Genomic DNA, 25,732 nt, shown 5'->3' with positions numbered 1-25,732 from the left:
AATGGCTATTTTACTCATTACAACCAAATACCTCTCTCTTTTTTTTAAACAACCAAATTAGAACTACATTCCAAGTAATAGGATTATGTTGCCTCCCATGAAGTGTAACAGATTTTGCATCTAACCTTGACAATGTTCAGGTAGTAAAGGCACAATTGAGCAATAAAAATAGTGAAGTTGCTTTCTCAAAGCTGGGAGGGTGCAGCTTGAGAACCCCATGTCACCCTGGGGGTGGTGGGGGTGGGATGGGTGGTGGGAGAGTTGTGTATTATTTCACCTCTCAGATGAAAAGATATTCAGGAGATTGTTTCCTCTTTGGCTTTGATGCCAAGAATCTGTATTACCCTTTCTCATGAGATTGATAAGAAACCTAATACAGTTTGGGGAATCTAGTCAATTTGCCTCAAAAGCTGTTCAACTCTCCAGAGTCTTTGGAAGACATTACTTGAATTCTAAAGAGCAAAATACCTGGCATGAGATATTTCAGTGTTTGATCATTGCTCAGGTTACTGAACACTTGAGAAACTCAATTTCCTATTGTTTGCAATAGTTATTGAAAGCTACTGCTTTCTGATACATTCCCACAAGTATTTTTGTGAATCAGAGTTTATATATATATATATATATATATATATATATGTATGTGTATATATATGTGTGTATATATATATACACATACATATACGTATATATATGTGTGTATATATATACACACACACATATATATACGTATATATATGTGTGTGTGTATATATACACACACATATATATACGTATATATATGTGTATATATATATACACATATATATACGTATATATATGTGTGTGTGTGTATATATATATTGTATAAATCTGTGAAGAAAAATTTGTGATGGTGATATGTGAATGATTAAGGTTTGAAAAACTCTGGTTTAAGGTATTTTTAAGTAATAAAAGATGACTCCTGTGGAAGAAAGAGAGTCTACACTAGGACTTTAGTTGAAAATTTAAAAAGAAGTTTCAGAGAAGGTGAGAAAGAGGTACATTAGGTATGCTGACAGGAGCTTGGCCAAATACGAGCAGACTTCTTTGACATAAAACCCACTCTTGAAGTCACTGGCTTATGGTAAAAGTGGTTCCCAAGCTCATTTGGAACAAAGAGCAAGAAGTCCAGTTCACCTGAGGGTTGAGTCAGTTTGAACTTTAAGTGAGATTACCAGGACAGAGAAAAATGTGTCTGGGCAGAAGGCAAAGACTCCCAGAGCTAGGCCTGGAGACCTCCAAATGGGTCAACAGAAGCCCAAGGGTCAATGTCATGGAGTTTCCTATAGAGTGTCAAAGAAAATGCCTTTCTCTCCAAGGGATCTACAGATAATGTCAGGATCCAAAAGGAGTGGCTTACCAAGGATGGAGGCTACAGGGGGCAGTCCTCCAAACCCCACTCGGTCATTGCGCAGAACTGATGCTATATGACAATAGTATGAAGATCAATTTTTAGTTGCTTTTATTATTGTTTTAGAATTCCCTACAAACCATGGTCTCTCTTGATGAAAGACTATCACCACCTCATTTGCTTACATGCCCACAGAGTATTTAGCATGACCATAGGACAGAAGAATAAGACATCTCTAGGTCTGGGGACATTTGGCCACATGTTTAGACAGTCAATTAAAAAGTAAAGATCTCTTTGGAAGAGATGTATGTAGAGGTGCAATCTGAGTAACTTGTGTTTCCATTCATTCCAGATAAACTAGAATGCTTTGTTTCTAGTAGGATGACTAGAGGGATTACCAGACAATAGCTGATGGGGAGCATGAGGAGAGAAGAACCAGACAGATACGTAAGTAGGCACAATGAAATAGGTATCTGATGGCCAAATTCATAGAAGATATAGGAAGGGAATAGCAGAGTATTGGTAAGCCTCTTACAGTTCCCTGGTTTAGATTTGACGTGCATCTTTCTACTCTTGATTTTGGAACCCAGAAGCAGAGGCTGCAGCATCCTACTTTATAAACAAAGGATCAGAAGCCCTTGCTAGTTGTTGGCACCGCTCCAACTCCCTCCCTGCTTTCAGTTCTGTGTGGGCCACTGAGATGCTGAGATAGAACTTTTCTTTACAATTAAGAAATACTGAATTTTATTTTCCGCTTTAGCCAGGCGAGTTTATCAGAAATTATACTGGAGGAAGTTTGTGCAGAGAGTCCAAAGTGAGTACAATACAGAAGGCCCGAGAGACAGTATGAGAGACCTTAGTACAGCACTGGGAAGCTGATTCAGGGGAAACCACCATGCCTTCCCCCATGGGAACAAAAATACCCCCAGGCTAATACATGTGCTGACCACACCCTGGAACTGGACTAGCAAGGCAAAGTGTCACAATTTTAATGATATAAAATAGTGTTCTAGGTCAAAGCTTTCAGATACAAACCAATTTGTGATTTTCCTCTCTGTTAATTATTTTGTATAAAGGATAATGCCTGACATTTAGTTTTTGCTCCCTTTAGTTCCTTTGGTTGCCTTACAAATACATTATTTGTGGTGTGGTGGGGGTGAGGGAGATGGAGCGGTAGAGTGGCAAGGGAGAAGAGAGAGCAATAACCACAGCAGCCCCTTCGTTCACACGCATTGCCATTGTTCCAACTGATAAACATCTTAAGTGGTGATCTGGGCATTCTATGTCTACTATCTTCGTTAACACTCACTTCTTGTAGAGGTAACATTTAGTTTCCCTGTTGGCAGCTGTCTAGAGTATTCATTTACCTTCCTGGTCCTGGTTTTCAGTTTTCCCCAAAGTTCTGATAACTGAAAAAGTGAAATGATTACAATTTCCATCGACTTCATGGGACATTTGAAAGTAAAAATATGCATGAATCTTTTGTTGCTCTTTCTTGAGGGATATTAATCCTAAACTGGAGTGATGCTTGCCTCTCTTATTTTATAACCAGGGGATACTTACTCACTGTGTAGGCAGTCTGCACTTTAGCTTAATCCCAGTGTTCTCTCCCTGGGATTTTCGCTGCTTTGACTTTTAATTCCTTTAATCTGGGGTTAGTGCTTCTTCTACCCAGTTGTGCACCACAGCAACCAGGGAAACAGAAAAGTAGTAGATTCTTCCTCTCATGTAATTAATTAAGCCTCGGTAGGAAGAAGGAAGTCACATAATTTTCCTTTTTCTGAAAGAGTGTGATGACAAACCTAAACGACTGGTTAAATTAGAGTAAGGTTGTACTGAAATAATACCAACGTCTCTTGTCAATCCAGGGAAATATCTGTCAAGCCTCTTATGCTTGAAACTTGAAGACTGTATTTTTCAATTCTCAGTCATTTCATTTATAAATATCCTCATGTAAACTGTCATTGAAAGGTGTCAAAATTTTGTGACTTAAACATGTCACTATCTTCAGTTTGAGAATAATCAAAAGGCCCAGGAAGTAAATTAAAAAATCCTCCTGAAACATTCCAGCACAATGGGCTTCACTATGAGGGAATGTGACCCTTTCTAAGGTAGCAAGTCTCCCATTTCAGAAGTTATTCGAGCACACTCTGGGATGTTGAAGATATCAAGTAAGGCCTGTATTCTATTAGTTTCCTAGCCTGCTGCAACAAAGTACCACAAACTTTGTGGCTTAAAACAACAGGAATTTATTCTCTCACAGTCCTGGAGGCCAAAGTGCACAGTCAGAGGTGTCAGCAGGACCATGCTCCTTCTGAGACTCTGGATAGAACCTTCCACACTTCTTCCTAGATTCTGGTGGTGGTTGTCGGTCCTTGGCATTCCTTGGCTTTTAGCTGTTTGACTCTAGTCTCTGCTTCTGTCATCACATGGCGTTCTCCCTGCAATTCTGTCTTATTTCTTCTTATAACGACAGCAGACATTAGATTAAGGCCCATCTTAATTCATTATGACCTCACCTTAACTTGATTACCTCTGTGAAGACAATAAAAGGTCATATTCACAGGTACTGAGAGTGAGGACTTCAACATATCTTTCTGAGGAATACAATTGAATTCATCAGAGTTATGTTACTACTAACATTCTTGCGAATACTAAGATTACATAATTCTCACAGTGAGGTAAAGTGTTTTCATATAATTTAAGTGAATGCTTGAGTATGATGGCCCTAATTATTTCCTTCCACAGAAGTGTATTAGATGGTATCAGAGAATGAAGACTATGTTCCCAGATCTCAGACTATAGACAAAGCTCCTAAAATTACTAAGTGTTTGATTTGTAGCAGTGGAACTCTCTTCTTTAGAGGTATTTCCTATGTTGTAGAAAGTAATTAGTTTTCTCACAAAAGTTCCTGTAGCAGAAAATAATTTATTCATCCAACAAACATTAATGGAGTGCATACTCTGTGTCAGGCACTTGTACTAGACGCTAGAGATGCAGAGATGAATAAAATATTTTCCCTTGGTCTAGTTGGAGAAAAAGGCTTGCAAGCAAAAGATTACTTACTATACAATGTCAGATGTATTAAAATGAAAGTTATGCAAAGAACTTTGGGACCATAGGGACTACGGGATCATGAGAGCTATATTTGTTGGTGAGGAAAAAGGGTATTTTAAAAGTAGTATTTCAGCTGGGACATATATGGTGTTATGTGGCAGACAAGGCAGGAAACGATGTTCAAAGCAGAGAAAACAGCAGATGTAAGGCATAGACATATTAAAGGTCAGGTAATATGACTGAATCAGGGCATGAATGAAATAACCTGATGTTATATTGGAAAAGTATAATCAAATCAGAAAGGTTTTAGGAATTCCTGTCTACAATACTCAGAATTAATTTCAAAGGTCATGAAAAGCTTTTAAAATATTTGAAACCAAGAAAAGACATGATCATGTCTGTGTTTCAGGAAGCAAACCATGGCAATGTGGAGGGTAAAGCAGAGTCCAGGATCAGGAGACCATTGAGGAGGTTCTGGTGGTCATCCAGGAAGGACGTGAAGTAGGTCTGAAACCAAACAGTGGCAGCAGTTGTGGAGAGCAGCATATGGATTCAATAAACAGTCAGATGGTATAAATGAAAGGATTTGGTGGCAACTTGGAAATGGAAAACTAGGGAGGGAGGGGATGCACAATTCCCAGTAATCTAGATTTCTGCCTCTCATCATCTTAAACTGAATAATGAATAAAGAACTTCTTACATTTTTATTAAGGCAAGAAAATGAATTCATTTAAAAAGAATAAATGGGAAAACAAAAATGAGAAGTCAAGGGGAGATCAAATCTAAATTCCAGCTCAAATGAAAACCAATAAAGGAAGGACTTAAAAATATGTATCAGATTGGAACCAAGTTATAGTTTAATCACTATCAAAGTGATCTTAGTTATTTATTACTTAGCAAAGTTTCAGAATCTGCCTGCCACCTTGTCTCACTAGCAGAAAAAGTAGAATAATGTTCTACACGCTACTTCAAAAGCACTTGCATACCAACTGGATGTTCAGTCATTCCCTTTTATTGATTAGGTTCCATATATATAGTCTTTTCAGCATCTAAAGGGTTAGAGATGGTAAATTAGGCACTCAGGGAAGTAATTTTCAGCAACTCTATGGAAATAATATATTAAGTGATCCCTTTATGATCTGAGTTATGTCTTCCAAAGTGTTTAAGTTCTACCCTGGATTTAAGCGAAATGGAAAAAGCTTCATGCGATTGTATTATTATATTGCCTTAAAGGGAGAGACTGTCTCCTCTTTGCTAGCCATCCTTGTAATAGGTTGTTAGATGATGACTCTTACTGTTTCTATTCTACCTGAAGGTCTATAGCTGAAAAACAAAATGCAAGTACTTCCTCATTTTAAAAGCAGGTGTTCGACCATTTACACAGGACAGACTGACTGTGAGGCTTCCATTGGCTTCTATAAGAGTCTGAAGAGCATGCTGTATACTCTCCTCCTCCCTGCTCTGCTCCCATCCCTAATGAATCAGGATCCACATTGGAGATCTCCAGAGAAAGGAGGAATTATAATTTAGCAGGTTAGGAGAAGGGGAAAAGAAGCAGAGTCCAGAGAGAAGCAGAGGTGGCACGGCAGACAGAGCCCGTAAAGAAAATCAGGCAAAGCCCATTTTGCGAGTCGCTTTCATTCTGATGACTCTTCAGTGAACTTTCTATTCACACATTCTTTTATTGAATCAGACTCTTTTTCCTCAACAACAAACAGATTTGGCTGAGATAAGTGCCTAAGGACTCACTCGCAAGGCCTTTCAAGACATGGTCTCATTTAACTCTCTCAAGGAACATTCAAGTTAGTTATAATTAACACCAACTTAGAATATGGAGATAAAACAAGCAAAAAATTTATTCAAATTTACGTGAGACTGAGAGTCAGCGTTGCAAATCAAATCCAGGACTGTTTAGCTTCAAAATGTCAAAACTCTTTTGCTATTTTTATTTTTAAAAAGTAAGGTAAAAAAACAGACAAAAAAACAAAAGCAAAATGAATTTTAAAATCTTCTTTGCTCAGAGTTGGTAGATATGCCAAGGTAGTATATTTAGGTAGACTTTTAATAGACAGGAATTGAAGTTAAAAAAAAAAAAAAAAGACATGTCCTTAGCTTTTGTCCAAACTTACTTTAAAAAGTAAACTACTTCAACAAGAAATATGGTTTTAATTGACTCATGTGTTTTATGAAATGTGGTTTTTGACTTTTCAATGAAAATACATAGTTTTAAAGATAGATATGACATGTAGAAAACAATTTATAAACCATGATTTACAAGACAACTTTAGAAAAGATTGTCACTGATCATAGTCTGTCACTTGAATGCTGATGAAACCCAACAATTTTGGCAGAATGTGTGAACCTCGTGCCTTTGCAGCACCAGTGACTCCTATGAATTAAATGATAGGAGAATGTGAACTTAGAAGTCAGTCCTGGAATGGACTCTTACCCACTGTTTTCTAGCTGTGTATGACACTGGGAAGAAAAAAATTCTGAGATGTCTTAAGTTAAATTACAGCAGGCTGGAGGGTGGAAGGAAGAGACCAGAAAGGCTTATCAGTTAACAACTGCAGGGTAAAACCAACAGATCTCTCATATTCCTCAGTGCTTGTTGACACTTTGAATTAACTTCCAGGTGGTTATTCCTGTGCTTATCTAGAGAGAATAGTCCAGTAGCCCACCATCTGTCATCATGGACCACAAGGCCCTCTGCTTCTTGCTTACTCGTGATCTTCCCAAACTGTTGCCCACAACCGATCCTGAAGAACAAACGCTTCTTCCTTATAGACGCTGCACCTCTCCCAGAACTAGATCCGCCTCACCTTCTCCCACCCCCTTTGTCTATAGCCAGTGTAAATTCTTTCAAAATGACTCACATCTTTCTTCCCCAAACTGTTAGCATAAAAGAGCCCCATCAAGTCCAGGACTGTGGACGTGTGGTCCTCCACCTGGCACAACTGCCGTGGCTCACGCTGTGTGCCCCAGGCAGGGTCTGCTGCTTTCTCTGGCTAGCATTTGGCTCAATACACCCTTTCTTTCAGAAAAGTTTTTGGCCTTGAATGTTTTTTGTTTAATAACACTAAGGAAGTTTCTTTAACTTCTGATTTTGGGTTTCTCATCTATAAAATTAGTAGTGATAATACAGCAGAACCTATCTCAAAAAGTTTTCGTGAGACAGAGCAATTAGAGTGACAGGTATATAATCAACACTTAGTAAGTACTAGTTTTCTTATTTTTTCCTTTAAAGATATATAAACCTTTGACTAGGAAATTTAGACACAGCAGAGCTTTTCAGTATGACACATTTTATTGAAAACTCTCTTCTCATGCTTGAAAGGTCAAAGAAACTTTTGTGGTGGTTTTACTATGCAACTGGGAGTGATTTCATAGCCATGACCTTAAATGCAGTATGCAATTTGTAAATAATGTAGAATTCAAATCAGTAAAGCAAGGTCAGTGTCAAATAGTTTTTAGTCAACTTCCTGTCTGCTAATATTCTTTATTGCTAAATCTTTTCTAAAAAGAGGAGACAAGAAAAGAATTAGAGAAAACAGTGGACAAGAGATGATAGCACCATTTTTGGAAGATAGAAAGAAGAGAGATAAGTGGCTGCTGATATAGGCAGAAAAGAAAGCTGCCACTTACAGGCCATACAAGAAGAGTGCCAACAGGAAGCAAGACCCAGAAAATTCCAGAACTTGGGGCACCAGGCATAGGTGTGGGATTGGGGAGAGGAGGAACTACAAGCAGAGAGACTCTGGTGGAGTCCACATACAGAGCCTGGTCCCTCCTGCACTTCGCAGGCCAGTTACTACCATTTCTTCCACTCCTCCTCCCTGAAGGAGAAGGAATTTGGTTTACAATCTGAAGAAACTGAAAACAAAAGGCTACTTATTCAGGCAAATAGAGAACAGTAATAGCAGAAGAATAAAGAGAGAGGCAGCAAATGCAAATGAAAGTTCCTAGCTCTTCCTCCTCTTCCCCAGAACACCAAGCAGCAAAGATGACCACTGACACCCTTAGGAAAAATGCTTTCAGTTACTGGCTGACATTGTGTGTCGCCCAGTGACAAATCTCACCTATTGCTGATGATGCCTCAGTGAAGTCCACTAATGAACAAGCTTTGCCTACGCACACAGAATTTTCAGTCGAATATTGTATCTGCCTTTAATATAATAAGAATAGATTGCCAAGAATGAGACATTTAAAAGAATCCTCCAATATGAAAGAGACCAAATCCAAAAAACAGGGGAAAAAATGTAGAGAAAGCAGAGACCATGTGAAATGTAGGAAACGGCTTAAAAAAAAACTTATAGTTTGTGGCCTCCGAGATGTAAGATATGATATTACATCATGGAATAAGAATAAAAAGGCATAAAGAGGAATACTAGAGAATGTAAAGAGTAATTAGAAATTAAAATTAACAGGATGATAGGATAAAATTTTTCAATTGGAGTTTAAAAGTGAAGGATAAATTTTTAGAAAATTATGTAGGAATTAGAAGGAAAATAATGAATGAAAGAAAATATAAGAAAATGAGGGTAACAATGCAGAAGATACAGTATCTGATTAATAGAAGTCAAAGGAAGTGAGAAGACAGAAAATGGAGCTGAAAAAACTAACCATAAAAACATAAGAAAATTTTGTAGAAATTAATAAGATATATGCATTTTCATACTGAAAGTATCCATTGAAAGCTCCACATGATAAACTTGAAAAGAACCCCGATAAAGAAAATTATACTTTGCTCAGTATACTTGAGCAAAGTATGTATGTTGAAATCTTCCAAAGAGGTGGAGAAAATAGGCTGTATACAAAAGACTAGGAAATAGCATGACATTAGATACTCTGAAAGCTAGATGACAGTGAAGCAACAATATTCAATTTAATACAGAGAAATAATATTCAACTTTTTAGCCAGACAAACTATCAATAAAATATGAAGGTAGAATAAAGGCATTTTCATGTAATTAAAGGTCACATTAAATTTACTTCTCCAGCCCCCTTTTTAAAAATGCTACTGAAATGTGTGTTTTTTCAACAGATAGGTAAAAAGTAAAAAGGAAAAAAAAAAAAAAGGGTGGGGATCCAGGAATCAGAATAGTCAACACAGAAAGGGAAGTAGGAAGGTAACAGTTTTGTAGTGAGGGCAGAAGATCCATAGTCTTAAATAGAATAAGAGAGAAGTTTCAGGGAGAAAATACAACTGACATGCGATGTGATGGACTATTCATCTTATAAAGCATGTCTTGAAAATATTTAGTAATATGTGAATAGAAAAATTAAGCAAATGAATAAAAAAGGACAACTGTTAAGTTCAGAAAAAAAATGTTTTACTTACAGGGAAACTTATGCATGTACTTTGCTTGAACTATATATACATGGTCACAATTATGTGCATAATGTCATTATTTATTTGGCTCTATGTTTTATATAATTTATAGTTTCATTAATTCAACCCATAAATAGTTATTGAGTATTTACTATATCAAGGTACTAAGCTAAGAGTAGGAAATACACAAATGAAAAAGAGATGGTCTCTGCCTTCCTGTCTCCTGCTTCTAGGGAGCTCAGTCTAATAGCTGACAAAAACGTGTTAAAAAAAAAAAAAAGTGAAGTGCTGGTTAAAAAGGAGAGGTCACCTCTGTCTGACAGGGCCAACAGCTGCTATCACCATGGCAGAATACTGTAACCGATGCTTGTAATAATAACCTTGAGCTTCCAAGAAAAAAAATAAGTGTTTGTAATTTTTCTACTTCCCAAAGCAGGAGAAGATACAATTAAGAATAGTCAAAATAAAAAAAATGAGTTAACACTTGAGCATTCTTAGGAAGATGGCTGATCAAAAACATCCCAAGAGTGTTCATTAGTGAAAAAGGCTGGTCAATTGGAATCTGCAATCAAGGTTGCAGTGTGATAAAGTGTAGAGCTCAGCTAGCCCAAGCTCGGATGTAGGATAAGAACCCAGAGAAGGGGGCTGTGGGAACGACCCTAGAACGTGCCTGGAAAGATCAGTTGAACTTTTTAATCCTGTGGCAAGGAGAAAAATTCTTCCTGTAATGCACCTCATCTGTCCACAGTTTGTACTTTGAGCTTTCTGCTCACTGCGGTGCATTTAGTCTAACTAACTGTGTACATGGAGCCAGGGAAAAGTTGACAGTAAAGTTGAAGTCAAAACGGGTAAAACAGTGAAATGAGTTTGTGGAAGACTGCTCCTTAATACACTACCAAAAAAAATATCAATTCACGTGTTGTGATTAAAGGAACAAAATGTATTTATAGAGAACATATGTTTACCTCCATTCACTTTCAAGACTCCATTATGATGAGTGTGAAGAAAATTTTCAAGAACGTATAATTTATGTGAGAGGAGATGACGGGAACAAAACTTGGGAAGTTGGAAAGCTGTCAATGGTCGGTGGTAAATAACTTAGCAGATCCAAGAAAGCTGAATGCTAAGTCAGCAGAGGGGACGGCTAAGAAATGAATTAGCCACTGAAGCCTCTCGATGCTCCAGAAGTGGGGTGAAGGGAGGAAAAGAGGACAATTGGCTGAAAGTCAGTTTCAGAGCAGTCAACTCCCCAAATCTCCTCCTCAGTCATGCACAGCTAGGGGCATGAATCCTTCCCAGTAGAGGTTTATTCTATGGAGGGAGCAAAACAGCTCCCGCTAAGGACAAGGATACCATATTAATCGCAGGGAGATTATGTGTTAAGATATTCTGAATGTTGAGACTCCTGGTTCTCTTTCCCCCACTGATTCCCAAATCAGTGGCAGCAAGGCTGATACCTTCTAGGGAGAAGATAGAACCTTTTTTAGATTAACTTGACTGGCCCAAGGAAAAAAAAACTGACATGAGGTGACTCCTTACAGTGATATCCATTGTCAACAAGCTCCACTCGTGGACACGATTTCTGATCAGCTTTTTAGCGTCCTCCCTAAAATTTAATGGTCAGGTAAACAGCTATCTGAGATCAGGTGGAGATATTAACCTTGCATGGGAGGGGGAATACATTTACTGAAATTGTTGTAAAAGAAAAAAGAATATATTCAGAAGAAAATAATGGAGAAAAAGAAGTGGAGGAAGCAGGAAGATGAAGGAATTTAGCCTTCGTTCTCTCTCCAAAGCAGGAGGTAAAAGCATTTGAAGAAGGCAGAAGATAGCAGTACTAGAACAGGTGTTTGGGAGTGTGGGGATGTTGGCCACTGTAAACACTGGCACAGCGGGAGCTCACTCAGCTTTGATTACCACAAATATATCAGTGATTTGCAAATTTATGTATCTGGTCTAGACTGCTCCTCTGAGCTGCAGACTGATAGACTTGACTCTCTGCTTGACACCTCCTATTGGACAATTTCAACATTCTTGAAATTCTATGCATCCCTGACGGAAGTCATGAGTTCTTCTGCCTAATCACTCCTAAACCTGGTACATTTCTAGTGTCATCTATCTTAGTGGATGTCTTTCAATCGGTTATGCAAGCCTTGACTCCCCTCTTCATTATCTTTTGATATCCAAACTATTAACCTATCCAAACTATGAACCTGTTCTAGAGCACTCAACAATACCTCTTTAATATTGCTTAAGTCTCTCAATTTTCTTTTCTTTCTATTAAAACTGTGTAGTCCAATTGTTTCCCCTTTATGGTCTGCATACATTCCTGTCTAATTTCATCTCATACTGTGGGCTTTGCCTCATTCTCTAAACACCTGCAGTAACCCACATCATAATTTTTTTTTTTTTCTGTTTGGAATGGTTTTGCCAACTCTCATCTAACTGACTCCTATCTGTCCTTCAAATTTCAACTCCAGTAGAATTTTCTTAGGGAAAAGTGTGTCACTCAATGTTTTTCTTTATAAGCAACAGAAGCTTTTCCTGAAATAAGCAGAAAAAAAGTATTAAAAAGATATTTGTAACTCACAGATGAAACGATTGTGCAGATTGGAGAAATAAGCTCCAACATCCAGAAATAACATGCCACCTCACCCGCACCCCTTTCCTCAGAAACTGGTCTGGGGCAAAATCCTCTACCATAGTCACAAAACACAATGTAGTAGAGTTAGTAACGCTGCCACTTCTGCATGGGGTACTCATCTCAAAGCAACCACAACTGCAACAACAATGTGAAAGAAAGTGTGTGTGAGAGAGAGAGAGACAGAGAGACACAGAGAGACACACATGGAAATTTACTGCATGCTAGTCATAAGGGAATCTGGGAAATCTGGGATAGCACTCACACTCAGCTATAGCTAAACTCCCAGCAAAGGTTTATAATGTAAGAAGTTCTCTAAACATTCGAAGGGAGTACAGATGATGGACAGTGAAAAAGAAGTACAGGATATGGTTCCATAGTGTGGCAGTTAGCACGTCTGCTTTACACCCAGAAGGTCCTGGGTTCATGTCCCAGTAGAGCCATGGTCCATGGTCTATGGCTATGCCATCCTGAACAAGCCTGATGTCTGATCTCGAAAGCTAAGCAGGGTTGGGCCTGGTTAGTGCATGGATGGGAGATTTCCATCTAGAAAGACCAGGTGCTGTAGGCATAAATAATTTAAAAAAAAAAAAAAGTACACATCTTCCCTGTAGAAGACTTCCCTGATCTTGATAAGTTGAATTCCATTACTGATTCTCATTGCAACTTGTACTTCTTAAAAGTACTTGTAACAGTTGGAATTTTACATTTATAAGTGAGATTTCCATTTTCAATGTGCTTACTCTCTCTTTCCTCTAATAGCCTGCCAACTCCCTAAGAGACTCACTGTTCCTATATTTGCTCACCTGTGTATTCCTAACATTTATTTCATTGTAGGTGCTTGTGGAATGAGCTTTGGCTAGTAATATATGACAAAGATTTATTCAAGGGTCTTAGGATTTGTAAACCAGAAACACAACTACACAATACCCAGAGTGCTCTGAAGAAGAAAAGCCGTGTTCTTATAATAAAAAGGACATTCTTGAGAAGATTCAGTTCTGTATTCTTAGCCTCTGGATTGCTCTGAGATGGTAGCATTTGAGGTGTCTGGGTAATGAAACGTTCTTTTCTAAAATGTTTAGAATGTTTCCTATGGAGTTAATGTAAATCCAGGCATTAATGCACAACCGAAAAGTTCAAAAGTTTAAGTTTCCAGAGTCAATTAAAATGAAAATAGAATCATTTTCTTTTGCCTCAGTCTACTTGATTTTAATAATTTAGCAGCTTAACTGAAATGACTCTTTATTTCTTCACTCTTCTCAGTGCTCAAAAAATATTTCTTAAAAGGAGAATTTAAAATTTAATTTCTACTTAAATGGTAAAATTTTATTTCTACTTAAATAGATTAAATAAACATATAAATCACTGTTATTCGGTGAATACATTTTGTGCCTCTCCTTCCCCCTTTTCAACCCCGATGGGAGACAGCACCCTACTGTTGTTCTCTGTTGTGAAAGCAACAGAAGCTACTTTGTAGTCACTCCTTCAGAGGGAACAGCCCTTTGGATGAATTTTGAAATGCTTTCACACTAAGCCAGGACATATAATGGTTTGTTCAATTTCTAAAGTAAACATGGTAGTAACCTGAGCTTTAAGAGACTTTAATACAAAACTACATTGTGTTCCAGGCACATTCCTCTTTGTTTCTCAGCTCAAGAGTATTTTTGGCTTTATTCATTGTGTCCTGAGGCTGTAACAGCTACACTCCCTCTTAATTCTGTGGGAGGTAGCAGCACACAGACCAGGAAGTTCCTGCCAAACTAGCCCTGTGAAGTTAAGATGGTTCCAGAAAAGAAATGTTCTTATCAAGAGAGCCTTCAGTTGCTATTTTTCAAATGGCCATATACCTTTTAGACTCTAGGGGCTGTTTCTGAATTTGCATTTAGGCTTAAAATGTAAATAACCCAAAAGAGATAAAAATCTTATAAGATTAACATCCAGGAAACATTAGTTTGGTATCATTTTGTCTACAGAAATATACCCTGTCAGGTTGCTAGTGCTGCTGTAACCAACTACCTCAAACTAAGTGGCTTAAACCAGGGTCGCCAACAGTGGGCCGCAGACCGGTACCACTCCATGGCCTGTTGGAAACTGGGCCTCACAGCAGGAGGTGAACGAAGCTTCATCTGTATTTGCAGCCGCTCCCCAGTACTAGCATCACCGCCTCAGTTCCACTTCAGATCATCAGGCATTAAATTCTCATAAGAGCACTGGTCTCTGGTGCCAAAAAGTTTTGGGACCACTGGCTTAAACAGCAGATATTTATTGCATCATAGATCTGGAGGCCAAAAGTCCAAGATCAAGATGTTGGCAGGGCTGGTTCCTTCTGAGAGCTGTGCCTCCCTCCTAGCTTCTGGGAGCCTCAGACAATCCTTGCTTGTAGACGGCGTTCTCCTTGTGTCTTCGCATTTTCTTTCTTCTGTACTTACTTGTCTGTCTCTGTGTCCGAATTTTCCCTTTTTATAAGAACACCAGTCATATTGAATTAGGGGCTACTCCAATGACTTCATTTTAACTTGGTTACTTCTGTAAAGGCCCTGTCTCTAAATAAAGTTACAGTCTAAGGTATTGGGAAGTTAGGACTCCAATGTTTCTTTCTTGGGGCAGGGTATGGGGGATGTTGAGGGGAAGATTTCAACCTATAACACTCTAAACTGAGGAACTCCAGCAGCAGACAGTTTACTTATAGGCTGAATCATGCAAGCAAAGGCACTGGCCAGTGGCTGACAGACGAAGAAAGAGCATCCCAGACAGAATAAGCTCAGTTACCAACAGCCACAGTCCCAGGTAAGGGTAGTATTATACCCATAAGGACCAAGCCTCCCCTTGGAGCTTCTTAGTTTCTCCTGCCCTCAGATAGCAGCACCAGGAATGTGCTGATTTTCAGAAACAAGGGGCAAAACATTCTTCTAATCTTATAAAATTTTTAAGAGCAAATTGATTATTAGTTAAGGAACTAAAATTACGGAAGTGATTAAATGAAATCCCATATCATTTATTTATTTCTTTACAGAAAAAGATTAAAAAAAAAAAAAAAGGAAGTGTATGTTCTGGTTCATCATTGGAACTACACAGGAAATTGTCCTGACGGGTCGAACTCCTACTATTGTCTCAGCTCCAGTTACCTTTATTACACGGGCCTTGTCAAGGCTAAAATTTTATATTAATTTGAGAGATCCTTGGATTCATGTCTGTTTGCCCTACTAGAATCTTACCTCCCTATGAGCAAGGACTGAATTTTTGTTGTTATTTTGTCATATTTTTAGATTCTCAGAAATGACATAGTTTGGCCTCAATAAGTAGTCATTTATTATGAAGGAATGACGTGATAGCATTTGAGTAGATTCATTTGTTATTCAGTCAAATGCTACATTATTATTCATCCATTCAATCATTCATAACTAATAATATTTATTGTTCTACAAGTATAGCTTGAGAGGGGCTGGAGAGCTTACAATGATGAAAGAGAAGTAAATTTTCTCTCAAAGAGTTTAGGATTTACAAGTAGAAACAAAATATTTTTAAAAATCAAGTGATACAAATACAATATGCAATGGTAAAACATAAGAACAACAAGGTGGAGTAAAAGCGCTGTGGGCACACAGAAGGTGGGAGAGACTATCACATGCTGGAATTGCAGAGAAGGTTCGTGAAGAAAACATTTGAGGTAAATCTTAATGAATGAGTAGAATTTTGAGAAATAAAAATGAGAGTGAAAGAAAAATAGGGAGAGAAGGAACCAAAAGTGATGTTTTTATATAGCTAGTTGCTATATTGGCAGAAAAACAAAATAAAACGGAAACAAACACAGAGTTATTGGGAAAAAAAAGAAAAACTAAGAATGAGACTGGGACCCTTATTTGCCAAACTAAAGAGTTTAGATAATGTTTATGATGGGATGACAGTAAAGATTTTTCAATAAGACAGTGATGTGATTAGAATGTGTCCTTGGGAAGACTTTTGAGTAGCAGTGGGTGCAATGGGTCGAAATGAGTAAGATCATTTAGAAACTTGGTACACTAGGGCAGATCAATGGTAGCTGAAAAGGGGTGGATCCACTTTTTGTGGGGCTTGAGGCTAGCACACACAATTGGATACTTTAAGAAAAGTAAAATAAAAAATCAAGTATTAAAGTAAATATTTATTTAGAGGAGAAAAAATCACAAAAATTTCATATTTTAAAAGCTAATAAATCCATAAACAAGAAAAATTCAGAAAAATATCAGACAAAATGAACAACCTGATACACATTAGTAGTAACATTTCATTTTTTTACCTTTTTTGGCTGCATACTCATTATCTCTTCCAATGCAACAATATTGTAACACAATTTTCTGTAGAGAGAACAAAAAGATGATTTCCTTTTTTTATGTGGTATGATTAATCATAGTTTAAAAACATTATTAATAAATTAGCAAAGTTTCTTCTAATTTTACAACTTGCTGTTGGTAATGTCACACTAAGATTCTGATAGGATGGAACACATAAAGCATACAACTATGTCCAGAGACATATGTACGTTTTTTTATATATATACAGGCAATCTAATAATTCTACTTCACAAATTAGCTGTTAGAAAAGAAAAAAACATGGTGCATTTATAATCGTATACACCACGTTATTGAATGCAGTGTTCTTAACAAGAACACTGAATATTCTCGACATGACAGAACTCGTTTTGACTAGGAGTAGGTGAGAATCAAATCCTCCACTTCTAACTGTACAATTCTAATGATTGAATTTCTCCCACATTAGCTTCAGGCTCTATACCTTTCAAATCTTGAGTCTCATCCCCTAATTCTTCCAGTGCTGGAAGCCTGAGAATATGCTCACATGGAGATATGACCTTTGCTTTGTGTTGCAGAGCTGGTTGAGTCAGCATAGTAGTAATTGGTGTATTCCTGGAAACCATTACTTCACCAGCGTAACCAGTAATAAATTAGCCACACAAGGAACTAGGCAGCACAAAGAACTATGACTGTGAACCACTTAACAGATCACGCTAAACCCACCCTAAATCATCTCCAACTTCATTTCCTCTTATCTGTATTAAAAAATTCCCTGATGATTTCTATGCCACTTGGACAAAGGAGGTTGGGTACTGCTGGAGGACATGTCATGGAAGGGATGTTGAAGTGAAAAGAGATAATGGTCAACCAATTGGAGTTAAAATATCTCAGTTTTGCTAGTTTTATGAAAATATATGACCCACTGAACATATTGCTAGGGTCTTGTGATAGGCATGCTCTAAAATAGCCCCAGTGATCTATCTCCTGGTATTCACGCCCTCCTGTAAATCCCCTCCCTTTGAGTGTAGGCTGGCCTACTGACTTGCTTCTAGCCAATAGTACAAAAGTAATGGGTTAAGTTATATAAGATAGTTACTACCATCTTGCTAGCAGACTCTTCCTTGCTGGCTTTTATAAAGTGAGTTGTTATATTGGAGAGGTCCATGTGGCAAAGGACTGAGGGTGGCTTCTGGTCAGCCAGTTAGAGACCGAAGCAGGAAGCTGTCCATCCAACAACCTTTGAGGAACTGAAGATCTGTCAACAGCCACATCAGTTTGGATATAAGTCATTTTCCTGTTGAGCCTTTAGGTGAGCCTTTAGATGAGGTCCCATCTCTGGCCAATTCCTTAATAGAAGCCTCTTGAATCAGAAGACCCAGCTGAGCCACGCCTTGATTCCTGAACCAAAAAGTTGTGGGGTAAAATGTGTGTTGTTTTCAGCTGCTAAATGGTGGAGTAATTATTACAAAGAAATAGAAAATGAATACAGTTCCCTTCTAGAGTCTTAGACTGGTGCAAATGAAGGGCTAAAAAGCTGAATTTATTTGTTTCATGATAAATCTGTCTTTGAATATGGGCCTGCACAGCACAATACAATCAAACTTCATATTTTATCATTATTTGCAGCATTTACCTCTGGGCAGCATTTACCTCTGGATTTGGTGCTGGTGATTGCTCCATTGAGTAAAAGATAAATCATCTGCCAAAGGTAAGATGCAGAGGGGTTTTAAGGAGAGGAAATGTTTTTTTTGAACCATTTTTGAGAATCACATCAACAAGAAAGAGCAAACATAAATTAGGGGAGCAGAGGAAACACCGGAAGTTAGGAAGCACACATTTAACCGCCTCATTGGCATGATTTTCTTACTTTCTCCAGCCAAGTCTGGCAACTTTGGTGTGGAAGCTGAGAAAGAGAAGGTGAGGGTGACCTAATGGTGCTGATTTGTGAAGCGATTATGGGAGTCTGGCCTAGTTGGATGGCAAATAAAGTTAGAAAAATGTAACATAATATGATAGTAAGAAGACATGTGGGGACTGGAAGATGCAGTGAGATGGGGAAACAGATTCTGTACATATAATAAAGGAAGAGGGGAGGAGAGAGAATGATATGGTCAGAGGAGAGATTTTGCATTCAAGAATTTGGAAATAGAATATTTTTAAAGGAAGATGATAAGTTGGGTTTGGCCATATAAATGTATGATCGAAATGGAGACAAAAGAAAATTTATTGACGTTTAAAGCAAAAAATTATAATACCAAGGGCCTCAAAAATTGTCATATAATATTTGAAGTTCTAAAAGAAGGCTATAGGGACAAGATATTCAAAGATGACTATGAGCTAGGTATTTTCCATCAATATGATCCTGTCTACTTTTCACTTCTGAAAAGGTTTTTTTTTCCATGTGGCTCATCTAAATGAATATTGCCAAAACACATCCTATCATTCTATTAATAATGAGAAAACATAACAAAGGAAATTATAACCTGTAGGCTAAATCATTTTCAACTTAAGAAATACAAATAATATTTTCCCTAAAATTAACAGCACATACTTCCTTTAGCAGCTCTTTTGTACCACATCTAATTGATTTCAACCAAATGATTCATTAACAGACACCATAGACAGGTCATCCGAAATCAAATATCATTCAGGACCGAGGGTCATAATTCCTGTTTTAATCTCATCTCTCGATCCTACAGACGTAAAGGTCAGCTGGGCTGTTTTGGCTAGTGAGCGTCCTGCTGGGTGTTGGAGTAAAGATTTTCCCCTAGACTTAGGGAAACTAAGATTTCAAAGCTGAGTATTGAAAGGAAAATGGAGATTAATAAGTTATAGCAGTGGGATTGAATTAGTTTTTAATAACGTAGTTGTAATTTTAAACGTTAAAATTGAAAGACCTTTTGAAAGGTCATCTTTGAAAGACCTTTCGCTATTTGGGTAAATTCCCACACAATGAGTTCTGCTTCTTCATTGTGTCACAACTTTAATTCCAACTTGCCAGCAGATGAAGTGCAGGCGCCAGGCCTAGGCTGTGTCTATCAGAAGCAACGGGAGGGCACTGGCCTTGAGAGGAGCTTGCATCCTGGCTTGGGCATGCGGCAACAGGGGCCTTAAACTTTCAGTCTTGGCGGTGGCACGGCTAGTTTCCCAGAGGGTCCAAAGCAGAATTCCTGGCACAGAAGTTGCATCGAGGGGGCAGCAGCTGCCAAATTTCCTCTAGTTCTCAGTGGGAAGGAAAGTGGCAGTGACAGCAGGTTTTTTTCATCAGGCCAATTCTGTTGTGAGGTTTTGGACCTTATTCCTGAGAATTAGCTTGAAGTCTGGTTCTCCAGTCTTTCTGGCATTTTTGAGATTTTTGAATATGCTTTGAAAAACTCCATTTTTGCTTAATTGGTCAGAGGCATTATCTGTTGATTGCAACTATGAACCCTGACAAGCATTTCACATTAGGGTGGAAATACCACGAGGCCCTGAGGTGGAATTTCTTAGCAAATGCTTATGCCTGAGGATTGTTTCAGTTTTTATTTCTCACTGGAGTGTGGGGAGGGTGTAGCTTCATGTAGACGACTGCTGATGAGGTCAACAACCTCTTGATTCAGACTACCACTACAGGATGAGACTCGGGGTAGATAAAGCCTAGTAGAAGGCCTTGGTCATTTAGGAGCACAATTATTTAACACATTGCTTACTGAATGCTGACTAAGTGACAGACTCTTTGCTACACTCTGTAAATAAAAGTGCAGAGAAAAGTGACTTGGAGAGAGAGTTATATAAGTATATAAAACCACAATGTAACACAGTAGGAGCTATTACAGCAACTTATATAAGTGCTAGAGGAGGACATACCTTAAGACAAACCCATATCAAGTGGCCACATTTTAAAAGTATGTTTTTATGAAATATTAAAAATATAAAGAAAATTCACTCTACTCTATTTACCCAGAAAAATTCAAGAAAGATTGGTAGAATGCTTCAAGAACCACTGCTTTGCGAGTCTCGTAAAGAGTTAATAAGTTGCCTAAAGAATAGCATTCGACTAAATAATGGTTTAAAAAGTAAAAGGAAAACATTGGAGAGAGGAGAAACAATATTTCATCCTAGCAGATCAGGTGCCAATTTCATTAGCAGTCTGGAGTGGAGTTGGGGAAGGGAGCTGGTGGTTAGTGTTTGAAGATGGAACAAAGAGATATTATTACTTAAAATCAAAGAGTATAATATGTTTTGCTCAGGACTAGGAAAGGGGGGATGCCTGAGGGAAAAAGCACTTTGAAGGTTTGTGTGTTTTGGGGGATGGAGATATCTTTATTTCAGAGGCAAATCTGGCTGTAGTTATTTATAGGGAGGAGGTGAGGTCCAGTTGAGAAGGGGCTCATAGCTCAAGGGAGAGAAGAAAGCAGGGCAATAGGATTTTTTTTTTCACTTCCTTTTTATTTCTGGGTCAATTCACCAAGTAGGAAAAGAGGCTGGAATTTAGAAGTTCAAGCATGATTCTGTGGTTCAGAGAAGCCATTATGCAGTTATAAAATTGTATCTGTGACAAAGATCCTCAGTAACTAAATAATACCAGATATAATAGGAAGAGTTTGTCACTTAAAGTTGTCTAATTTACATCCAAGAAATAATTTAAATAATGAGTCACTATTTTAAAAAATCTATGAAAACATTAAAATGTATGTGACTATATTTGGCAAGATGTTTTATAGTTGAGAAAACTATGCCCCATGTACTTCACAGATATAAAAATACAAACTGGCATAAAGCATGTAATTAGATTTTAAAATGACAAATAGGGAAGTTATACTGAAGATATCTAGCTAGACTAAAGAAAAATTAGCAATGGGAGCGTAGGAGAAAAAAAAACTTTTCTAAGCCGTCTTAGTTGATTATAAACCAGCATTATAATATCATAATACAGAATGGTTATTTTGACAAGGTGAATACTATAAAGTTAGCTATAGGTAGTAAAAATCACTTTGAATTTGGAAACAGAATAGCATGCATTTGAACCTTAGTTTTGTCCTCTTACTAACTGCGTGAGGCTCAAATGAGACCATGTTTGAGAAAATGTGCTATAAAAGGTAAAGATCAATACAAAAGAAGAGCGTTGGTATTGAAGGCGTTTGCAGAGAAGCGGATGGTGTTCATAGGTAAAATGAAAAGAGGACACTGCTCCTTAAGCTGAAGAGAACCAACATCTCACGCTGAAACCGAAGGCATTTTTTTAGCAGTGTTGTAGAATTTTTCAGACATAGTCAGCCTTTAAGATGTTCCCTAATGATCTTCGCCCCCTGGTATTCACATCACAGGGTAGCCCCCTCTGACATCGCATCAGGGATGGACTTGTGACCAGTAGAATACGGCAGAAGTAATGGTATGTCAGTTCTGAAATTAGGAAGACACTGGCTTCTCTGTCTGTTTATGACCGCTCACTCTACAGGAAGCCAGGTGCTATGCTGTGAGGCATCCGTGTGGTAAGGAACTGAGGCCCTGGCCAACAGTTACCTGAGTGAGCTTGGAAGTAGATCCTTTGGCGCAGTGAAGCCTTCAGAGGAATTTGGCTACAGCTACCTGTAACTCCGGGAGAGACCCTGAGCCAGAACCACCTAACCACCTAGCTAAGCTACTCTTGGATACTATATATATAGATACACTACACACACACACACACACACACACACACTATATATATATATATGGGGGAGACTTGGAGGATGGACATGAAACGGCAGCCATTTCGCACCACAAGCACCTGCCTCCTATCTGCAGGCTCAGTTGGGGTGAGGTGGTGGCAGGGCCTGTAATGGCTCCACCTTCTCCTGGATCCTTCCTCAGCTCCTCTCTCTCTGAACTAGGTGTGTATGTTTGTTCTGCGAAGAACTGGCTTCTGCAAGATATTCACATCACCAAGATCAAAGGCAGCGTGAATGGATTGAGGTTTCAGTCTTTCCTTGTTGGTTCTGACTCACGCATTTGCGTTCCAAAGGTCTTCTCTCCCTGCACTTTACATTCATCTTTCCTTCCTGATTGCCTCCCTGTGCACGTCAAGTTCCAGCTTCAAACAGAAAGACAATAGCCTTCCAGACTGATTAACCAGCTTCAGCAGTTAAGTAGGGTCAAATCTTTGTAACAAATTCCTATGTGTATACACACACGTGTATATGTATGTATACATGGACTTACATGTGTATGTATGTGCATACATGCACTTGGTTTTGGCTATGTGGGATCACTCTGATCCATCATCAAGAAGGTAAAGGTAACACCTGCTGACAAGCCTCAATTATAATTTGTGTAATTGCTCATTTTTTTCACGTTTGTTTTTCCCAGCTTCAGTTTTCAATCCTTTTTCCTAGCGATGCTTCAAAGTAAATAGCTATTGTACTATATGCTCCAGGAGTAAAATCTAAGTACTCTTCTAAATGAAACCTGATAATTGTGATTATAATAATTCAAAATGACATTAAAAGGAGGAAAATATTGAAAAGTTCAAGTTTTAAGGGGAGAGGTAAAGGCACACTAAATGTTTAATGAGGTTTTCACTTTCGCTTTTGCGTAGAAAGAGACTTCTTTGCCTTCCTCCACTCTCCTTTCAATAGTTTTGACCTAATGGATTAAGGCAGGAGCCCATCAAAACACTCAGTATGGCAGCCTGTCTGCTCCTAGGTCAAGGCTCACACTTGGCAATTTATTGTGTAAATAAAAGGGCTACATGTGCTTCTTTTCCTATGAGAAAGACATCATTGTGGGAAGTATTACTTTATTTTTATAACTGAAAGTCTTCTAGTATATAATTTTTAGAGGCAAAAGCAATTAATATATTTTTGATATTTGCCATATACATAAGAATGTGCTAGGTACTTTACATATACTATTTCGTTTAATCCACAAAATAGTGCCGTGAGGTTTGTACTGCCAACAATATTTTACAGATGAGAAGACAGGCTCAGAGAATTTATATAACTTGCCCATAGGTATAGAACTGGGAGGTCTGTCCGACTTCAAAGCAAATGCTCTTTCTATAAAACTGTACTGCTCCCTTTACAGAGACCTCAATTCTGAAACGAATAATTATAATAATGGCCTAATTTTCTCTTTGGTCTGAAGAGAACGTGGATCTGCTGGAAATATTTTGAAAGTACCTGAATTGCAGCTGAGTTATGTGCTATAAGTATACTTACATATAATATGCTCATATTAAAAATACAGATTATATTATGAGCACTGCCTTCTCTAATCAATTCTGTCAAGAGGCAGCATAACGATGACATCAAGAAAATGAGTTCTGAAGTTGAAATGCAAAGGTTCATAGTAGTTACGCTCCTTATTTTGAGACATTGGGTAAGTTCCTTAACCTCTCTGTGTTTCACTTTTCTTATCTTTAAAAAAGATCTAATAATAGCACCCATACTGTAATGTTGTTAGTATTAAATTACATATTTCGTCAAAAATCATAAATCAACACAAAGAACACTTACTATGGTCTTGATGTTATTTCAGTGTCTTGTGTATAATAACTCACTTATCACAACATCTCTGTGAGGTAGGTTTTGTCATTACTTCCATTTTACAGATGATGAAACAGAAGCACTTAGAGGTGAAGTAATTTGCTCAAAGCCACCTATTTATTAAAGCCCAGAAATCTGACTTTGGAGTTTATGACTTTAACCACTAAACTAGATTATCTCTCAAGCACTAAACAGAGTGCGTGGCACAAAATTCATGCTCTATAAATGTTCATTCTAACATTTACTTCCAAACTTCTTCAAGTGACCTAGCTTCATTCAAATACATTAAACATGCTCCTGAACCCTAAATTCACACCTGTGGAGGGGCCACTGATGCTACTCACGTGGAGCCTGTGTGGAATGTACTCCCGAGCCAAGGCATAGGCTTCCCTGAGCATGCTTCAGAGCACAGTAGTCCCCCTTACCCACAGGGGATGTGTTCCCAAACCGCCTTGTGAATGCTTGGAACCGTGGATAGTAACGAACCCTATATGGACTATGTTTTGTCATCTACATGCATACCTGCGATAAAATTTACCTTGTAAATCAGGCACAGTAAGAGATTAATAATAACAACTAACAATAAAATAGAACAACACAAGAATATACTGTAATAAAAGTTATGGTCTCTCTCAAAATATCTTTTTAAACTGTACACACCATTTCAGTTGAAGCACTTTATGGCTTCTCTTTGCCATATCCAAATTGCCAGCATCACTACCCTGGAAAGTGAAAATGAAACCACAAATAAGGGGTGACTACTGTATGCCAATGATTGCCAGTTACAATTTTGCCTGAAAAAGTAAGAATTAATTGCCAAATGGATTTCTACAAGCAATAAGCTCCAGTAAAAGGCTTTTGGAAATATCTATTGAATTTTTTTTTGCTTTTCTGATGTCCTATTATCTTTTTATTTTGGAAAATCCTGTCTTTTACACTGCTCTGAAAAAGCTGTGCAGTCCTAAGAGAAGGGATGTGCAAATAATCAGCATTTATATTATAACTATTTATGTTATAACCTTCTTAGAAAAAGAAAGGAATCCTTGGAATGTAATTTTTCTCTTAAAATCCAGTTGCTTACATATTTTCATATATGCAGTGGGGTAGTTCTAAGTCATACCACTGGTTACTTATTTATATCAAACTGATACAGTCGGTGTCTGACTGATTCATCGTATCACAAATGCCTGCTTACAGCTGAACTAGCATATATCAGGCACTCATTTAATACATACAGACTTCTTTTTTAAACTGTCTTTACTACGAACTAAACAGGTGAACCAATAGAGATGTGTCTTACAGATCAGTGGCTGTCAAAATGTGTACCCAGACCAGCAGCATCAGTAGCTCTTGGTAACTTGTTAGAAGTGCAAATTTCCAGTGCCCATCCCAGACCTATGAAGTAATAAATTCTGGGATGAGGACCAGCAATCAGTGTTTTAATAAGCCCTCCAGGTAAATCTGATACACAATAAAGTTATCAATCTACTGCTGTAGATTATAATAATGAAAAGGAATTTTCCATTCAAAAGGCTA

Source organism: Pteropus medius, unplaced genomic scaffold, assembly GCF_902729225.1.
Source record: "Pteropus medius unplaced genomic scaffold, Ma_sr-lr_union100, whole genome shotgun sequence".
Classification (NCBI taxonomy): Eukaryota; Metazoa; Chordata; class Mammalia; order Chiroptera; family Pteropodidae; genus Pteropus; species Pteropus medius.
This window is presented reverse-complemented; position numbering follows the sequence as displayed.